This window comes from Nelusetta ayraudi, unplaced genomic scaffold, assembly GCF_046127955.1.
Source record: "Nelusetta ayraudi isolate G7.1 ecotype Tasmania unplaced genomic scaffold, CSIRO-AGI_Nayr_v1 ptg000078l, whole genome shotgun sequence".
In the NCBI taxonomy this organism is placed as follows: domain Eukaryota; kingdom Metazoa; phylum Chordata; class Actinopteri; order Tetraodontiformes; family Monacanthidae; genus Nelusetta; species Nelusetta ayraudi.
Window position 1 is genome coordinate 699,547 of NW_027466128.1, and position 19,826 is coordinate 719,372.

Sequence of the window (19,826 nt, forward strand, 5' to 3'; positions counted from 1 at the left end):
TGGCTTTAACAGTGTCTGCAGTGTGCTGTGCTGCGACATAGAGGCCCGCACACATGCATTTGTGTGTGTGTGTGTGTGTGTGTGTGTCAGGGGCACACATGGAATTGATTATCAATAAAGGGATTTTTTTTGTTCAGGCATTTCAATCCACTGAGGTAAAACAGTGAAATAAAATCAACAAAAAAAAAAAAATGGAGAGAGCGGAGGCTGGAGGAGCTACTTCACTGAAGTGAACGCCTCTCATTCATGGTCGTTCAAATCTCTCTCCCTCAGTTTCTCATTCCCAGAGCTCTGCCGCGCACTTGCACCTGGACACAACCTGTGCAGATAGACTCTCTTGACATTTTCATTGCGTCTGTTTGTTCACTTGTTTTGTCTGCGCTTCAATGCTGTTCCTTTGTTTATTTCATTTTGATCATTACTGCTTTGTAAGATATACCAACTAAACTGGTTTGAACTAAATTGAAAAAAATATTATTATAATGTAGACACAAAATAGTAAGGCACTATAAGAGCTAGATAATAATAATATATGTATTTATATATATACAATCATTCAGATATGACTTCAGCAATGCCATACCTTGCACAAGCCCCTGTAAACACCCATTGAATTTGCTTACCTCAAATCACAAGCAAAAACCAGGTGTCACAGCTTAAGCTTGTATTAACCAGCTCTGACATGATTCTTGTTTTCCCTGGCAAAATGACTTGGATCTTACCGAAAACTCAAACGGCTGAGATAAATGACTCTTTTTTGCGAAGCGTGCGTCACGCCACCAGCACAGACTCGCACTTTGGTGGCAAAGTGCGAGTCTTGTGCTCTCGCATATCTGGAAATCACAGTCCCACTCGGTGCCATTTCAATCCATGGTAGGTGGTAGAGGTTGCAGCTGCTGTGCTATTTCTCATGTCATTTGGCGCGGTTTTGCTAATGTGGTGTCCATCCCTCTCTCCCTCCCTCCCATCTGGCCCCCCGCCCGCTCGGCCGGGACGCGGTAAATGATACATGCTTAAACACAAAGTGGTAAATGGAGCAGAAGTACAAACACGGCAATCTGCGCATTTGTCCAGGAGAAAAGCTGCCCGCGCTCATTGAACGGGCGCACTGACCCACGCTACCTTTCCATTAAGGCCAGTCACTGACACCGCGTGCCTGCGTGCGGACGGAGTCAGCGGAAACGGGGGAGAAATACGACCGCAGGAGAAGGTCAGAGGTCAGAGGTGAGAGCAGACACGGCCTCGTTCGGGAAGAGCGAACTACGGCTGACACATTGGTCGACGACTGACAAAGAAAAACGAGTGAAACTTTTGTCCGCGGCAGAAGCGCAGCGATAGATAACAGAGTTGGACTTGCTCGTCCCAGTTTCCATGGCAACTTGGACGTGCTGCCGGTGTAGTGACGGCAGTTGGGAGCTTTACGCCGTGGCCGCGCTGACATGGGCCACACGTGCCAATGCCCAGCAGACTGCGCTGAGCATACGCCAGCGTCTATTCATAGACCCTGAGTGACGCCGGGCAGGGACACAGGCAGCTTGGAGTGTATGCCAAGGAGGCCAGGTGCCCGAGAAAAAAAAAAAGGGGGAAAAAAAAAGTGAGTGGCTGCGTCTGACCCAGGACAGGATGGCACCTGCTGATGGATTTGGATGCCTGCATGAGGATGTTATGTCATCAGCTCTCTGATCTCTGTCCACAGTGACAGATAGTGGCACCTGGCCCCTCAGTCATCGCAAGGGTTTTACACAAATCCCAAACACATGCACAGGCGAAAAGAGGGCACGCTGTGTGAGTGCGCCAACGGCGAAAGAGGACAAAAGTTCTAAAAATGATATTACTGGGTTATACATGTTATAGCAGATTAATAACGTGCATGTTGTAAATGCACTCGCCCTGGCATGTTAAAGGGTTCCTTTGAATTGATCTTAGCCTGCAGCAGTTCCTTTATGGGTTCATCACGGCAAACGATAATGAATCTGATTGGTTGGTGGACACAATGCAATTTAAAGACAAGGAATCTTTGGCATAAGATCTGGCAAGATGGATGGAAAAAAAAAAGTTGTTGATTCTAGTCGTAAAAGGTTCTAAACATAAAGTTCCTGAGAAGGGTTGTAAATTAGACTTACTGCAAGCCTTTTCGAGAATCTAGAAAACAAAGTCCAGAGTGCACGTTGGAGGTTATTTGAAAGCAAAAGTAATAATAAACACACTCTTTTTGAGCTCATAAACAATGATTAATTGAGTGTCAAAGAAGTCTTGACTGAATTCTAACAAAAGCCAAACATGTTTTCCGTTCATGGCAGTAAATGCACTGACACAAAGAGATTCACAAGTCAATATAAGCTGATTAAAATTACAAATAAACTCTTGTGAAAAATGAATGGATACATAAACAAACCCGAGTGAGGTTCTTCTCTTGGAAAAAACACACACCATAAAATAATAACTTTTAGACCAGTAATTGCCATAAAGTCTGACTGTGCTAATATCTATGTCGCGACCGTGTGTTATACGGCTCACCTTCACACCACACTGCCCAGACTGCCGTACAGTTAGCAAGAGGCCTGGAAACACAAAATCAAAGCCTCCTTTGTGGCCGATTGTTCAAGCTCAATTGGTGCTTCTGTAACACTGCTTTGTCCGAGAGATCAGCCACAGAGAATAGCAGCGACTCTGAGGCGGAGAGAGACCCATTGTGGCTGGTCAGCGCCTAAAGTTGGATGACACTGTGGTCATTCGAGGGCTGGTGTCAAAGGCCATTGTGGCTCCTGTCATGCCACAGTGGAGGGACAGAATCGCCGAGTGAAATCGATCCGAGCGGGACAAAGATCGCCGTTTTGTGTCTGTGCGCTACTTTTGTATCGTTTGTTTATGCGTGCTGTGTTTGTTTGTGGAAATTCAGCCGACTCAGGCCTTTACCAACCCTGGGATCAGCAGTTTGGCCTCTTCAGGAGACAGAGACAGAGTTCGGCGAGGGGAGTGCGAGGTCAGACCGTGTGGATACTTCTGTTGTGCCCCTTTTGTGCCCATGTGGTGGCATCAATAGCAGAATGGAAGAGGCCATGTCCCAATAGGAAAGTGCTGGAGGAGAGATTTTGAAAATAAAGGTTTCACGCACCTACGCTCACCCTGGAGAAGGCACTGGATGAAAGCCCTTAGAGAGGGCGGACTGACAGTCCCAGTGAACAGCGTCAGGCAGAAGGCGCTGCTGTTAAGGTCAAAATAAGGAAAAACAATCAAGAGACAATTCAAGAGTAAAAATATCACAAATATTAGGTTACATATAGACAAGAGGGTTTGTGAGGAGATCAGGTTTACCGCAGCAGCAGGTCTCACATGCAGCTTCCTGAGCACAGGAAGTCAGCAGTATAAATAGGAAACGCTGCTCAAGATATTTATCCACAAATAAAAAGAAAAGTAAGACGCGTTGGTTAGAGTGGTTGTAAAGAACAGTATTATAGCCTCGAACAGGATACACAAGCAACATAAATCAAAAGTGCTTTACAGGAAAGAGCAGAGTTTCCTGAGGTTCATGCTGTTGACAGTGTAAATGAAGAATGACTCTCTTTGTCGAAGTTTCTGGAGGATGTTACCCCCTCTTGCGAAAGGAGAAAATTGTGGGGTTAAGGAGACGGTAGCGGTTCTGTTCTTTAACTTTGCTTTGAGATTTCATTATTTCACTTTCATACTTTGCTCCCTCTGTGAAGCGTCTGTGCCTTTAATTCAAAATCCACATCACTGCTACAGTCCCGTCTTAAGTACAGGAATCGACAGTAAAGAATGTTTTCAGTCAGTCTGAAGGAGCCCGGGCAAGTTACGCCTGTTCTCCCATAGAAAGAATTTTCTTTCGATTTGGCACTTTATTTTTACTTTTGGTTTTTGACGAAAGCAGGAAACAGCTGCTGCCTGCAAACTGTTCATAAAAAGCTGCAGACGACGACAAAAGAAGTTATATCGGAAGTGACTGGAAGCATCGCAGCTGGTCACGATATTAGCATAGATGCTAACGGTTGCGGCCGTTTTTTTTTTTTTTCCCCGTCAAGTTTTAAAGCTGGATGACATTTTCACATTGAAAGAACAAAGAACGGCATTGAGTGCTCTGCTCACCCAAATGTCTTTAAGCAAGGGTTCAGTGGCAACACCCCACAGGGCAGTGACACATGACTAATGTCACCTCTTGTATCACCAGGAGGCCTTAGAATTAAGTACTGGGCTTAAATGGCACTCTAAAGTCTGAAAGGTTTGTCCGACTACCTCCCATCTTTTGCCTGCCCTTGCTCTGTTTGGGCGGTTTAACGGACAAAATCAATTAAAATTCAATAGTTTTCAGATGTGTTCTGTACGTGTTGCCAGGTAAGCGTGCAGGACTTGACCCTCGTCCACAATGAGACATTCACTGGAAAAGAATGTGTCACGACTCCCATGGCAGTTGCCTTGAGCACAAGACTTGCACAGTCAGTTTTGTTGCAAAGTCTCCAACGCACCGTCTTCCCATCGCAGAACAATGGCCGCTTCAGATGCTAAGCTGCGCATGGAATCTCAAAGACTATGCGAGAAACTTGGGGCCTGACATTTAAGCGCGTGCCAAGCTGAATGTGGAGAGTCAGAGCTTCACTTTACTGCCACTGTGCCTCAACTCGTTTGTAAGGGAAAGTTTAAAACTTTGAAATGTGATTAGATATGCCAGAACAAAGCGATGCCATGGTGTCCATCTCACTTCAGTGGTACTGCCATGAGCTAACCATCATCTTGTGGACTCAATGGAGGTAAACAGTTGATCATACAGATTAATCAGATGCTGATGCTTATTACCATTTATTACCATTGAGACAGGCACACCAGCCGTTCTGTTAAGTCCACTACTTCGGTCACTGCCTTTTATCTTTATGTCGCCTTGAGATATTGCGTCATAACTGCACGTTAAGCATGGCGGAAGGAAAAGAAAAGAAAATGTTATGTATTGCACAAATACGTGTACCAACCTCCTGTTTTCAGACAGGTAAAAAGAAAAAAAAACTTTTTCAGTTAGCAAAATGTTGACAATAAGCAAATGCATTTACAGATTTACATTTACATATAACTGTGGCACCCTAACTTTAAAGTAGGAGCAATAAGATGTCTTCGCCTAACTTTCAACTGACCAATTCTGTGGCCATGCCATTTTTATATGAATAAGCTTAGAAACATAGAATTACTTATTGACAGAGGCACCCTTGCTGTTATTAGCCTTGTACTTAAAGTATTCAAATCCAGAAACCACAGCCTTTACTTTTAGTGTAAAATCTGCATTTCAGTGAATTTAAGCTCTTTGCAAAATCAGAGTATATTTGAATGAAGAAAATACACAAATGTAACATTGTGTATTAATTATTTATCATTATAAAAAAAAAAACACCACAGTCAAATAACACACAAAATGGTGTGGGGTTTTGCCTTTTTGATGTTGAGAGAGGCTAAACTGTGACAGGACTCTTCTCAGGTCAAACTTTAACCTTCACAGAACATCTGTGTCTTCAATTGCCCCTCAATTGCCCCCCCCCCCCCCCCCCCCCCCCCCCCCCCCCCCCACTAGAAGTTGCAGGGTTTGTCAGTTGAGAAAATGATCACCATTGAATCGTCCTTTATTTTAGTCTTACTTGTGAACTTTGACGAAGGTAAACACAAGGCCAGGAAATAACAGGGACAAAAGCTGGTGACTAAGTGACGATGCATTCTCTCTGAGGGTGGCAACCGACACTACACCGCAACAGTCCGAAAGACTTAAAGCACCAACTTACACACAGCTTGAATGGATGGTATGTAAAGCTAACATTAAAGTTTGAGCAGAAATACGTGAACTTGTTCACAACATGCTTTCCAAGAAATTGTATTTTATATTGAGGGATTCTGGCCAGATATATCTTGGAAAGTCTATCTTCATCCATGAATGAGATTATGATTGAATATATATTTCAGACACATTTATCACCATTAGAAAATAGACAAATGCATGCAAAATGCATTCAATAAAAATGTTCACAGCCCATTTGCACCAACACAGATACAGAAGCACAGGTAGATGGAACATCGTGCATCCTATGGATTTGTCCTGTATCCTTCTGCTAAAGAGCCCTTAGAAAGCATGTGCACACCAATTGATTAAACAAAGACTCTTTAAATTTCAGTTAGTTTGTTGTTTTTTTTTAATATAAAAAATGTCATCCAATTCAGCTACAGTGACTACTCCTGCTCCCTTTAGCAGTAACTAGTCTGTCAGACAGTTGCCATATTAACTCCTTTGTCTGGGTTTTCAAGGGCAACTTGCAGCAGTCACATTCTGCTTGGAACAATGAGATGGACTAAAAAAATGCTTCTTGATTGAAGAGGAGCTTGGCAAGATGGATTGGGCAAAAGTTCAGAGATGCCAGTGGGGATCCTCACAGCAAGAATGTTGCCGGTTTGATTCCGATACCCTAACTATCCTGTGTGGAGGTTTGTATGTTCGTCTCGCGCCTAGCCATCTAGCTTTCTCTCCTGGCACTCCTACAGTCGTAAGACACGCACATGGGGTTCATGTAGGTGTGATTGTGAGTGTGGACGATTGTTTGTTTCTCGCTATGTTGATTCTGATGAACTGGCAACACAGGGTGAACAAGCTTGCTGTAGCCTAGCCTATCCCAGCTATGTCAGTCTTAAAATAACTGGGACAGGCTTCGATCACAAGTGCAGTGAAGGATGATGGAAAATGGATTCATGCGTTGTGAGATTGATACACAAAAGAGCACTGAATTAATTATTTATCTAATCCTGTACTCGAATGTAACTATATAAAAGGATCTAAAGCTGTAGCATGTCAACTGTTCTGGAAAATGTGACCTGATTTATTTGGAAGGCGGTGATAAACAAACAAACTAATAGCTTCATGCTAATTCTACTTTCTTTTTTTCAACAAAAAACTCTTCATGACTGAAAGCAAAATAATGCAAAAATGTTTTTTGTTACAGATATCAAATATATATATATATAGATATATATTACGCTCTTTTTAGACACTGTATCATGTGATAACAATGCTGCCTTGCTATTACTGCCTTTCAAAGTGCAAAGAGAAAGATCCACCACCAGCACTTTACCTCGATCACACTTTAAAAAAAAAAATATATATATATATTATTATTATTATTTTTTTGCGTCAATTATTTTCTCTGTCCCCTTGCTTGCAGGGAGCCGCAAGCCTTCCCCGACCACCGTGCGCGCTTCACCCGGCCCGGAAGCTGCCATGCACCCGTCTCCACTTTATGAATGGATGGGTGTGGCGCTGGTGACTGGCTGTCGTCACTGCGCGAGCGCGCCGTGTGGGTTGAGGGCCGGTCTGGAGTGAAAACATAACCAGGCTCTCCGTCTGTCTGGGAGAGCAGAGGAGGAGGAAAGGGGAGGAGAGGAGACACAGACACAGAGAGACACAGAGAGAGGGAGAGAGACAAGCGGCGGCGGCGGTCCACTGCAAACTTCTGGCTGATCACACTGGTGAGGCTGGGGTTGGTGGTGGGATTGGAGGGGGACGCATTCAGGCAGTTTTGGAGTCGAATCATCGCGAAGCGGCGGATCTTAAGACCTTGATTGTAAAGGGCGAGACGGCGGGATCGGAGGATGGGAGTGATGATGTAGAAATCGTGGGAAACAGACGCGCCGCTCGCATCCTTGACGCGATCGCTCGGGTCGAAATTTGTGAGGCTGGTGGAGGAAAAAAAGAAAAATACAAACAAACAAACAAACAAAACAACAAAACATGACGCTGCGGTGCCGGACAAAGGAAAGACCGAAGGAAAGAAAGTCGAGGAGACGTGCCGCCTCCTCCTCCTCCTCCTCCATGTGCTCCCCGCTCGTCTAGGTGTGACATCAACAACAAAGGGACGGCGGTGCGGGGAGAGAGACGGAGAGAAAACTCGCATCAGGACCAGCAGCTCCGAGGAGGCGTCTTAACAACAAGAGCGCGTCTGCATGGTTTTGCAACGTCTGATCGCATTCCTCCGGGCGGCTCTCGGCTGCGGCCACTGTTTTCCCTCCCTCGTTCGCTCCGATCGAGACAGATGTGCGCGCGTATTTGCCGTTGATTTAAGGGCGTTTTAATGCTCTCTTTCTAAAGTGCGCCCTACGACTCGGTGGGGGAGGTGAAGGAGAAAAGCAAAAGTAAAACAAAAGAAGCGTCGATCGGCCTGATGAACGCTCTGAAAGTGATCGCACGTGTTTATTGCCTTGCAGGTTTTTTTTTTTGGCATTTGCATTTGCATTTGCACGGGGCAGAGAGGCAGAGAGGCTGGAGACGAGCAGCGCTGCCCACAGTAAACCCAGAGGTGTGAGGAGCGGAAGAAGAGGGCACGTCGAGGCGAGAGTGGGGGAGCCGAACTGATTCCAGAGGTGGATGTCTTGAGAAAGGTGAGGAGACGCGTGTATGCATCAGCTGTTAACTCCCAAGTTCTATTGTGCTGCTGTTTCTGTTGCTGCTGCTGCTGCTGCTGCTGCGGGAACCGCGCACAGCCCGCAAAGATCCGGGGCTCCACAGTGCGCAGAGCGCGTGCGTGTGGCCAAATAAGAGTCGGGGTTATGTGAGGGCTCACGCCGAGTTGCAGTCTTCGCGTGAATGTTAACATCCATAATAATAATAATAATAATAATAATAATAATAATAATAATAATAATAAACTTGTTTTAAAGTAAATTGCTCCGGGCAGAGGTGGGCAAACTTTTTGACTTGTATTTACAGCTATCTTATTACTTACTTACGTACTTACTTTCATATAATTTCTTCAAGTTCGGTGGGCTGGCTTAAAAAGCTTAACAGGCCGCATATGGCCCCTGAGCCGTAGCTTGCCCATGCCTGGCTCAGGGTGTATGGCTGTAAAAGTCCGATTTTTCTTTTTTTTTTTTTGCAACACGATAAGTGACAAGTCATGTGGCTTGAACCCTTGAGGAAAGATCAGGGCAAGATAGCATTTAAATGAAGAGATTGTGCTTAAAACTCCCTCGCAATCCAACAGTGCTACCACTAAATTAAGGACAAGCATTGTATTTACGGGCTTTTGAGGAAATGCAAGCTGAAGTTTTTTTCCGAGGTGTCGTCCTTTCCAGCTGGAAAATGTGGAAAAAAGTGCCAGAAATCAAATACGAAAGGCAAAAGTGATGGTTAAGGCGAGCTGTACGCTTGATTCGCACTATGCAGCACCACTGTGTTCGTCATTTTAATGTTAACCTCGATGAGGGCGGATCAGTTTAATAACATAGCTCCGTTGCAGCTTATAATTTATCCTCCAAATTCAATAAAGTTAACTCCAACATGGCAATGGGAAGAAATGCTGTGTTGCATTTTGTATTTGGCAAATTATAGCCGTGACAAATGCACCACTTTACTGCAAACTGTATAAAATTAGAAGGTTGCAGACAATTAAAAATCACACTCACACACATAGGACAGGAGCCACATTGAGCAAGAAGTTCCAAGAATCTCGTCCATGATGAGCTGAGTTATTTCAGTTTTTCCACTGAAATAAATATTAATGAACGTTGCTGACATGTACAGAATTTCTTTTTTTTTAATTTACTGTCCACATTGGTCATTGTGCTGTAGATGGTTCGGCGTGTTTTGTCAGACGGCTACAGTACCCCCAGACGTGGCAGGGTGGGTGAGAGCTGTCTTAGTGTCCTCTGGGCTATACAGGAACCAGGAACTGCACCTCACTGATATCGCAGATGCCACCAGATCACCAATGGCGGCACTCTGGCCGTGTTTTTATCACTGCCTGCAGAGCCTTCCTATCATACAGTTGGCGCAAACCTTTGACATTCAGATTAATTTAGCAGCGCCTTTTTTTTTTTTTTGCCCTCGGTTTTGTGACACAGTGCATTCAATATGTCAGTGAGTGCATTATAAAGGTCTAGTTCGCACTGCTTCCTGTCTGCACAGAAGTAGATAACGACCAAAGTTAGAGAGTGTTGTCAATAACTGCAGATGAACATGGCAATCATCATGGGTAAAGTTTTTTTTTTTTTCTTTTTCCATTTGTTTTGCTCTTCCATGGACATGCATGCTGCACTGTGAGCAGAGCATGTCGGTGGGCAGAGGAAGGGGAGATATCGTCTAGTAGAGCTGACATCACTGGGGTCTGTCTCCCTGTTTTTCTATGGGCTTAGGAATTTGAACCATTCTTCCTTTGGGTTGAGGCCCTCCCTCCGTCTGCTCAGAGGACTAGCTTTATTCCAGGGATGTGTGTGTGTGTGTGTGTGTGTGTGTGTGTGTGTGTGTATGTGTGGCTGTGTGTGTGGCTGTGTGTGTATGTGTAACCGGGGCTTTCCAGTAGAGTTACACAGCAAAGATTCCTGGCTGCTGCATGGTTGGCCCAAGCGAGCCAAGTACACACAGCTGGGAGTAATATAAGAAGCCAGTCGAGAAATAGCCTGTTGCATACACAAATTCAATCATACGGACAAACACGGCCGGCCACCCGCTCGTGGCGGCGTCACAACGTGGGCCTCTCGCAGAGTTCCCCGTAAGTCAGGCGCACGGGTCTCCTTTGCTAGCATAACAAGTCAGTTCATGCTTTGGAGGAGGTGTATGTGTTTGAGGTGCGCAGGCTGTTTCTATCGCTTTGTTTTCATCAGTTCTCTCAGAGAACCTAGCCAAGCGTTAGGGCTGTCAGTCGATTCAAATTTTTAATCGTGATTAATCGCGTTAGTGTCCTGAGTTAACTTGCGATCAATCACAAATTAAGTGCAAATTTTTTGTGACTGATATGTAACTAAACAAGATATTTATTGTGTTTCGCTTCAAATCTGGAGTTAGAAATTAAAAAACTAGTGCCATTTAAAGGAGTTTGAATTAACGCGTTATTAGCGCGTTAAGTTCAACAGCCCTAACCCAGCGCTAGTTTTAACTTAAATGCAGCCTACCCCTAACAATGAAGCAGTGGCAGGCTGTGCAATTCACGTCTAAGCCTTCAGTGATGTCGTACTTAGTTCTACATTAATTAATACGCCTCGCAATACCATGAATGCTGTCAAAACTCAAAAATAAATAGCGATTTTAAGACATTAGTCTACAAGTTTTAGAAAAAAGTGCACTATGTGAGCTTAAACAAGTTTGTCCAATAAGCTGTACTTTGATGCCGTTTCATATAAGACACCAAGGAGAAAATAACAAAAACTATTAATTGAAATAAAGCATTTTTCAGATTATTTGCATTTGTTTTTGAGAATTTGCAACAACAAAATAATTGATTTTGCTGTCTTTCACACTCTCAAGGGTGCTTAATCACGGTTCAGCATGAGACCAGTCGCCTGTCCTTGTTTTCGCAGGCTTGAGATCTGATTGGCTACTGACTGTGTCCGTTCACTTACCGTGCGCAAGAGCCTGCAAAGTTGATTCTGAAGGCCACACGCAGATTTCATAGAACCTGACAACACAAGCTAGCTGAAATATGATTGGATAAAAACTCCACCGCACCGTAGTGCTCCAGATTATGGAGAGTAACTTTATTATCATGTTTACGGGAAAAGGGTAACTTTTCTGAGTAAGTTTAGGCCAGTAGAGAGAGTAGAGCCCACCACTGTATTAAAACAACCCCCAAAGCATGACTGTGCATGAGACACACCCCTACCCTCTGCAGGCATGAGGCAATGGACATTCGCACAACAGATCCCTCTTCTTTCCTGCGCCACATGATGTTTGTCTTCTCTTGGAAGTTCTGAAGAGCGGGATGGAGAGAGAGAGAGAGATAAATAGACTGTGCTGGTAATGGCAGTTTGTTTTTCCCCCCATTGGCAGCCTTCCCACTTGTTTTTTTATTTTTTTTTAAAGTCTGTCTGCCAGGCCAAGTGTGCATGCAAGAATTGCAGAGCATGGTTAACTATGGAATAGATTGAGGGGAAAGAGAGAGAGAGAGAGAGAGAGAGAGAGAGAGAGAGAGAGAGAGAGAGAGAGAGAGAGAGGGGAGGGAACGGGAGGGGAATCAAACTACTCAGAGGAAAAATAACACAAGTGGGAGGAACGCAAGTCCCGAGGAAGAGGGACACAAAAGGGGTTTTGGCTGAGAGGAAAGTGGAGCAGAGAGGACTTCTGGAGGTAGAGAGAGAGAGAGAAGGAGGGTAAGGAAGTGTTTGAAGCAGAGTAGTGGGCCGGCCCCTTGAACGCAGTCGACTGTAAACACGACAGGGACGGCGAATGACGGCGCTCAACCCCTCTTTCACCTCACGCCCAACGCCTTCTTTCATTTGGAACTAATAACAATAAAAAAAATGACATGTGGCGGTCGAAGGCTCCCTGCTCCTCTTCCTCCCCGTCGGCAAACACCGTTCAAAACGTTCTTATCTGATAAGCAAGCAAGCTAGCTTATCTGATGCTCGGACCTCACGCTCACGATTGTTTTCTTTGGCATTCGCGTGATAGCGTTCTGTCTTCGTAAGCTCTCCGCAGCTGCTCCGGGGTTCTGCCGAGCAAACTAGCAAACGCGCGCACACACACACACACACACACACACACACACACACACACACACACACACACACACACACACACACACACACACACACATAAACACGCCCACACAAGCATTAGTCTGGGCCCATCACACAACAGAAAACAATGGCGGCATATAAAGAATGAGTGCAGGGGCTGTGAAGGCTTACGTTGTTAACGTGAGCTCCCGTTTGTGGAGGAGGGTTAAAACTCAACTTTTGGCAGGGCCGCGCCAGCCTCATGGCTGTTGTGCGTGTGTGGACCGAGACTTGGATAGGAAGGCGTTGGGTCCCTCGTGAGGACAGGCCGGAGATAAGAGCGCACGCTCATTTCAGGATGTCTTCACTGCGGAGCCTTAAGTTGAGGGCCACAGTTTAATTAGGGGGGGTTGCGTACAGAGATACAGGATGGCCGTGGTGATCGAGGGTGATGTTACACAATCTGCCCACGGGACACAACGTCCATGGGGGAAGGGAAGAGCTCTCGGCTGAATGTTTTACTCAGCAAGAATTCTTTCATTTCCGCTCGGGACAGTCTTTCCACCATCTCAGAATATTGAATATTCTGTTTCTTAAACCCACTTTATTTATGTATTTTTTTGGTCTTTTGAAGTTGCTCTTGAGAGGTTCCAGTTGTCAAACTGTGAGACTTCTAGTGTGACAGATGGGCAGAGGTCATGGTCAGGGCCAACGAGCATTCCTGCCCAAAGTGGGACACCACGTAACGTTGTAAAGCAGCTGGTTTGCTGAGATTTTAAAACTTAAAGAAAAAGTCTCATCCAAAACACTTTTAGCTGGTTGGTATAGTGTATGACCAACCAGCTGATGTCACTCCAGGGAAAGCAGACTAATGGGATTTAGAGGTGACAAAAGTGAACTGTGAAGAAATTAACAGACCCAACACCTCTGTCCAATCTCCTTCTGCTTTTTCTCCCATGTGGACATGCAAAAAAAAAAACTGCTGGTGGTTTTTGATTTAAACTTATTTTGGGTAAATATAGTTATTAGAAAATAATGACTTCATTATTAACAGCCCTAGTTTATTTGTTTACGTTCCATTGTTGAGTGACTGTGCTGTAAAAGGAATCTAAGCCCTATTTTCCTCCCTGAATCCCTCCCACGATATCAGCTTTGTGTGTATCTAAAATGGCCCAGGTTTCACACTAAGTGAGTGTAAAACAATGAAGAGACAATATTGTCATTATGAGGCTAAAAAGTGTCATTTTATGATATTTGTTTATGGTGTTCCATGGGATTTTTTTTAATGTAAAAAAACTGTGTTGTAGGTTAAAAAAAAAAAAAAGTTGAAAAATGCTGCCCTAGATCATGTTAGCAACACACCTTCATAAACACACACACACACACACACCTTGATGTTTGTGTCCTACTTTGAGATGGTTGTTTACTCTGCCAGTGTGTTTAAAAAAAGGACATGGTGTGACAACATGGACACCGAGAAACCCGGCTCAGTTGTCTGGCTGGTGCTCCTCCGCTATTTCAACCCTTTATTTGTGCGTGTGCGCGTGTGTGTTTGCGGAACATGCTGGTTGTGATGCGTCGCTACAGCGGATATGCCCTCCTGCGCGTACAATTACTCTCGCACACTTTGATACCACGTGATCCCCGCGTATCTCCTTCCTCAGCATCTGCTACTCCCATTTGAGGCAGAGGACCACATGCCCTCGGGTGAACCGGGTCGCAAATGTATTTTCGACTTGGTGTGCGCCAACCAAGAGGTTACCTCAGGGAGGGTTTGCGTTGAGATAGTCGGTGATGTTGCGCGACTGGGCTTGCTTGTGTTTGCGTCTCACCTCAGGGGCCTATAGCAGGCTGACCGTCGCTGTGACTGCAGCCGGCCGTCTCCATGGTACTCAGCAACCCTCCACGCCTCGGCATCGCTCGCACAGGGTGCTAATCTCCCTCCCGCCTCTCATTTCCACTTCCCCCTCGCCTCGCCTGTCTCTTCGTCTTCCTGTTTGGCTGACGCGCTCCCGGACAGCCCGTCTTTCCACCGAGCTCGCCGTCAGAACTGCTCGCATCCGGCTGCACACTGTGGCTTTCTTTTAATTGCCAATGAAGACGTCCCAATTATCACCCTCAGCGAGGACAGTGATTGGCTCCGTTTGGGTGAGAAGGAAGAGGAAGCGTTTGCATACGTTTCCTGTCTCTCCACGACAGAGGGGGGTGAGAGAAAAAAAGAAGCTCTCGGAGGTGCCAATTAGTTTTCTTGTCATGAACTAATGAGACGCTTACAAAAGTGTGAGAGGAAAGGGAGGAAAAAGCGCAAGGTGTTTTCTCTCGTCACTCATAAGGTACGACTTCACTGCATCTTTATTTCTCCCCTTATGTTATCGTCACAAAATGTCATCAGAACAAATTGTCATTATTATTTTTTTTACAAAATATCCTACAGTAAAAAACAATTATAATAATAAATTAACCAATAAATAAAATAAAATTAAATGTTTTTTTTTTGTGTAGTTTCATTATTTTTGCTCACTCAGTTTTCAATTACATGTTATGTTGCATAAAGAAGTTGTTTTAACAGCAATTGAGAAGCTTTGGAATAAACAGTAAGCAATAAAATCAAGCTGCCAATCCAGATCCATAAATATCACCCACTTTACTGGCTCTTCACAAAACTTAATTAAGTCATAGGAATGCAAGTGGTAGTTGTCCAACACACCCAAACTAGCACGCGCACGCACCACACACACACACACACACACACACACACACACACACACACAGACACACACACACACACACACACACACACACACACACAGGGTGACTCACACAGGGAAGCACATGAATGGATAATGCGACGTTTGCAAACACCTTAAAATAGACATAAACACACCACGGCCACGTGCACGCCCTCAGCCTGTCTATGAGACTTTTGTCATGAGAGGAGGAACGCCCAAGGGTGTAATTCCTGCTCATCAGGGTCAGAGAGAGCTTAATCTGCAATTGTCATGGCCCAGGACCCTTTGATCACACAGTGCGTCGCCACTGCCGAAGCGGCTTCCTGTCCCATGGATCATTACTTCTATTCTCATTTTTGTGCTCATTACATTTGACTTATTGTTTAAGTGCAGTTTCAGGGAGGCTGATGCAACCTGACCCCAAAGCCTCAAAGACAAGAGTCAGTGTTCCCACCACTATATCCTTCAAATGAGGTGCATTTCGCCAGGTGTGTGTCAATATTCTCAGTCTTTCCGTACGTAAAGGAGCTTCCCAGCTGGCAAATGTGTGCTTTCTCCTTGATTTGATTTAGTTTTGCTTCATTCCCCCCCTGCTCTTTTAAACTGTCATTCCATTTGACAACCAAACAGTCCGACGCGCCGCTCCTCTCTAGAACACACTGCTCTCATTTCAGCGTAAATATTTAATATATATCGATATCATCCCTTGTTGATGTTATGTGCCACGCCGTGCCGCTGCGTTTGTCAACAGAGGCCTCGTCCTGCAGAAGGATCGACTTCCTCTGTGCTGTTATGCTCCATTATGGCTGTTAGGGCTCGCAGTTAAATGGCCTTTTACTTCCATCCTGATGCACTGATCAATAATACAGCAGGGGCAAAATGTTTATCTCAAATAGATAGTTAAATGCCACGAAGACTTACGCATTACGACGATGCGTTTGTCTCAGGGCCTTTCACTGCTGCCCTTCTCCCTTCTGATTGGCCTCTGTTGTTAGGGGCTCGACATTGCTGCGGCATCCACAGAGAGCGACCGAGGATCACCGCGCTTCAGATCACATCTGCCCGAAGTCAAGTGTCTGTAAAAACTGTCCCACCGACGTATAAAAGAAGCACTTAAACCTCCAGAGTTCCCTTTCACAACTTGTCGCTTGTCCGAACATTCTTGAAAACTTTTCACATTGAAAAGGGCCAAACCCCATTTGGCCCCGCTGCAGCCTGCTGAAGTGAATGTCAAGTGGTCACAGCGCGCGGTGACCGTCGGCCGGTCGTTTCACTGGGCTGCGGCGCAGAAGTGCGGAAATAACAGGACACCAGTATAGATTTTTCCATCACGCTATTTCAGGATCTATGTGCATATTCGTGTGTGTGTGTGTGTGTGTGTGTGAGTGTTTGACCACATTCCTGCAAATGCAGATACACTCTGACCTCCATCCGGCGGAGAATGGGGATATTATATTCCGCTGCCGTCAGGTGTAACTTGCATTTATAAATATGCAGATGTCTTCTTTAGCGCTGAAAGGGCAGATGAAGGATTTCATGAGTCACATCTTGCTGAGAAACGCGCTTCCAAGTACTTCTCAGAGTTTTAATAGCACACTTCAAAGCTTCATCAGACGGAATCAAAGCTCATCGCCACGGGGGGGTCGAGTTGTGCGCTCCGTTTTCTGCTGCTTCTCCACAACAGGTCTGTTTTTGTTTGTGCAAGTGCAAAACAATATGAGGAACTCTGGGTAATGGAGCAGCGCCGGTGGACAAACACCATCCGGGCTATTTGAAGTCAACACACCAAAGGGCCTTCCTGTTATTCCTTGACTCTCTTGTGCTGTGGTTTATTTGTCCGTCTGTGTCCCGGTTGTGCTGTGGCTTTTTACGTCGTAGGCTGCTGCTCGTTGCCTCCCCCTTGTTTCCTCCTTCGTATTTTTGTATGGTGAGCAACAGTGTCTTTTTAAATAGAGGCGGATGTTTGGGCTTTGTTTAGTCTTTTGGTCCTGTTTAAAAAAAAAGAGGCCAAACGTGATTATACAATGGATGCAGACGTGATTTAAATATGAAAGACTGACATCTGGCATTTAGAATTAAATGTGACTTGAATAGTTCAAAACGATTGAGAATTATATGCCTTTAAGAAATGAGGCAATAAAAAAATAAAAACAAAATATTTGTAGGTATTAACAGAAAATAAAAACAAGATATTTACATCTTATGGACAGTTGAATGTAGACTTATCCACATACTGACAATAAATAAGACATTATTGCACCTTTGAGAAAAAATGTAGAGGGTGTCCCAGTTACTTGGATTCATTTTTACATAATGATTTGGATGTGTGAATGAGGCCATTTAACATGCAACGGAAAGGGGAGTTCCTTTCTTAATACTCAAAAGGCTTTCGATTGGACCTCGACAACGTGGATGTGTGAAGATTCCAAACCACTCTCAACCATCCAACAAGTGGAACCGCTAACCGTCATAATTCTGTAAATTCTGAAAGAGCAAAATAATGTAAAAGTGTTTCCTCACTGCGACTGGTCAACACTGGGACACATTGTACAACCTGTTGTGATGAATCTCAGGTGGCCTTTCCTCTATTTGGCAGGATTGTGCGACACACACACACAAAAAAGTGGTCGCAGAGCTCGACACAGAGTGTTCTGGGTCCGTGCACTGACTGTGTGCACTGAGATCTGGACGGGGCAACAGCTCTGCTTCTCTGTGCCAGACTGAAGTCCAGAAGTGTTTGGTTTGGCTCAGCTCTCTGTTTGATCAGGCTGTTTCTGGGATACTGACTGACCTGCTCTCAAGCCAAATGCGTCCCTCTCTTCAAAAACCCTTTTCCGTTTCTCCTCCGTTCCAGCAGTCCCTCCTATTTACTGACATGATTTTCAGTGCTTTGCACAGCTTTATGTCTTTTCTGAAGACTCATAGGTGCATCCGTCCTGTTGCACCTTACATAAGAATGTGAAACTTGCCTCTTTTTTTTTTTTGCTTTGTTACTCAAGTGGAACGAGTGCTCGATTTGGCCCTGCTCACCTCTTTCCTGTTTGTTTTTCTGATCTCAGCCCCAGTGCAAAGTTTATTGACACACATCCTGACAAGAGTGCAACTGTGACTGACTCATCTGTCATGGGTTCAAAAAGGTCAGCTAGCAGTGAGCTGCATATTACTGTCGGCCACCCGTCAAACTTCCAATAAGACAGGCCAATGGTTCTTTCAAGGGACCAGACATTTTTCTTTTTCTTGCAAATGTGCCAGACAGTAGACAGGTTACCAGCAGAACCTGTAAGCATAATTAAAAAGACATCATTTCAGGTTTCTCATTATCAAATTATAAATCTGATACCTGAGACCTGATGTGAGCTTCCCTTCTTTCCTGGAAGTGACAGCAGCAACAAGTGAATACATAATTCAATAGAAGTTGTTGTGCCGCTCACGATGCCAAATTTACTAGATTTAATCTTTGCACATCACAACGAGTAATTTTAAATATTAAATCGGAACTGTCTGTCAGTGGGAGATATCCTGACGAACTGCTGTACTTTTCAGATTTTAGTTGTGTGCATGTAGCAATGGCTTTTGGTTTTAGTGCAAAGAACATTTATTTCGTTTTTGCACACAACCTAACTGAAGTTGAGCGGTTAAAACTACCAAGCCTACCAGAAAACTCTTTGGTGTGGAGGTTGGCAAGATTACATATAAACAAAAAGGAAACCTCACCTTCTCCACTCTGGTCATGTTATTTCCTGTTTAACATATTCCTACATTGCATCCATTCACATCTAAATGCATGAAAGAGCTTGGGGAACAAAATATCCTATTTAAGACTCTTTACGGGTACAGTAGTCCATGATAAGATCCTCTTTTATCCCTGTTGATGGATTTTCCAAAAGGCCCATTAAGACGTTACCACAGAATATATCTTGGATGTGCAGAGTATATTAATCCAGTTCCATGTGGACGTGAGGCCTTCACTTCATCTGCAGCCTAAATATCTAAATGCCCAGAAGATTCCACCTGTGTCACTCGTTAGCCAAGATCTTGCAGAGCCCGTTGAGTTCTTCAGGCCAGATTGAAAGGATTTAGCCAGTAGCACCAGCCTGGACGGTGTTGATGAATTTTTTTTAAATGCATCTCCGCGCATTGTTTTCTCGCAACATAGCGTCATCTGGTGCAATACTTACCAGGCTCTCCAGTGCTGCTATTTCCCGTTCAGCCTAACCATGTGTACGCAGACGCAGATAGATTTTCCCGTGCTTACCTGGCACCGCGCTTCCTGTCTTTACTCTAGTCCCATATACATTTCCTTCCTGATCTCCACTCCAATTTTCTCACTGACCACACTCCACTTGACGTCACCCCTCCGAGCCTGGTCCTTGACCTATATGTGCTCGTCTTCATCCCCATTATGCCCTCGGTCCTGCTCCGCTGATGAACACACTTACTTCCCAAGGTAATAAAAGTGATCCTTCACTCTGCCGGAACATCGAGTCCACTATCATGTGTCCTCCACCGGGCACAGTAATCTCCTTGTACCACTACCAGTAAAAAACGGATGAGTTGTTGTATGTGTATTTGGAAAAGAGATGAAACCATTTGTCTGTCTCTTCTCAGACAGTAGACTTGGCTGGGGTTCCTGTT

At 44.7% G+C, this 19,826-nt stretch overlaps 1 protein-coding gene across 1 annotated transcript in view; it reads left to right on the top strand.

The window, feature by feature from the left end:
• Positions 1–8,265: 8,265 nt before the first annotated feature.
• rhobtb4 (Rho related BTB domain containing 4) overlaps positions 8,266–19,826 on the top strand; it is a 41,521-nt gene continuing 29,960 nt past the window's right edge. The window contains exon 1 of the mRNA XM_076043882.1: positions 8,266–8,412. The gene's annotated coding sequence lies outside the window, so the exon portion shown is untranslated. The remainder of the gene's footprint in view (positions 8,413–19,826) is intronic.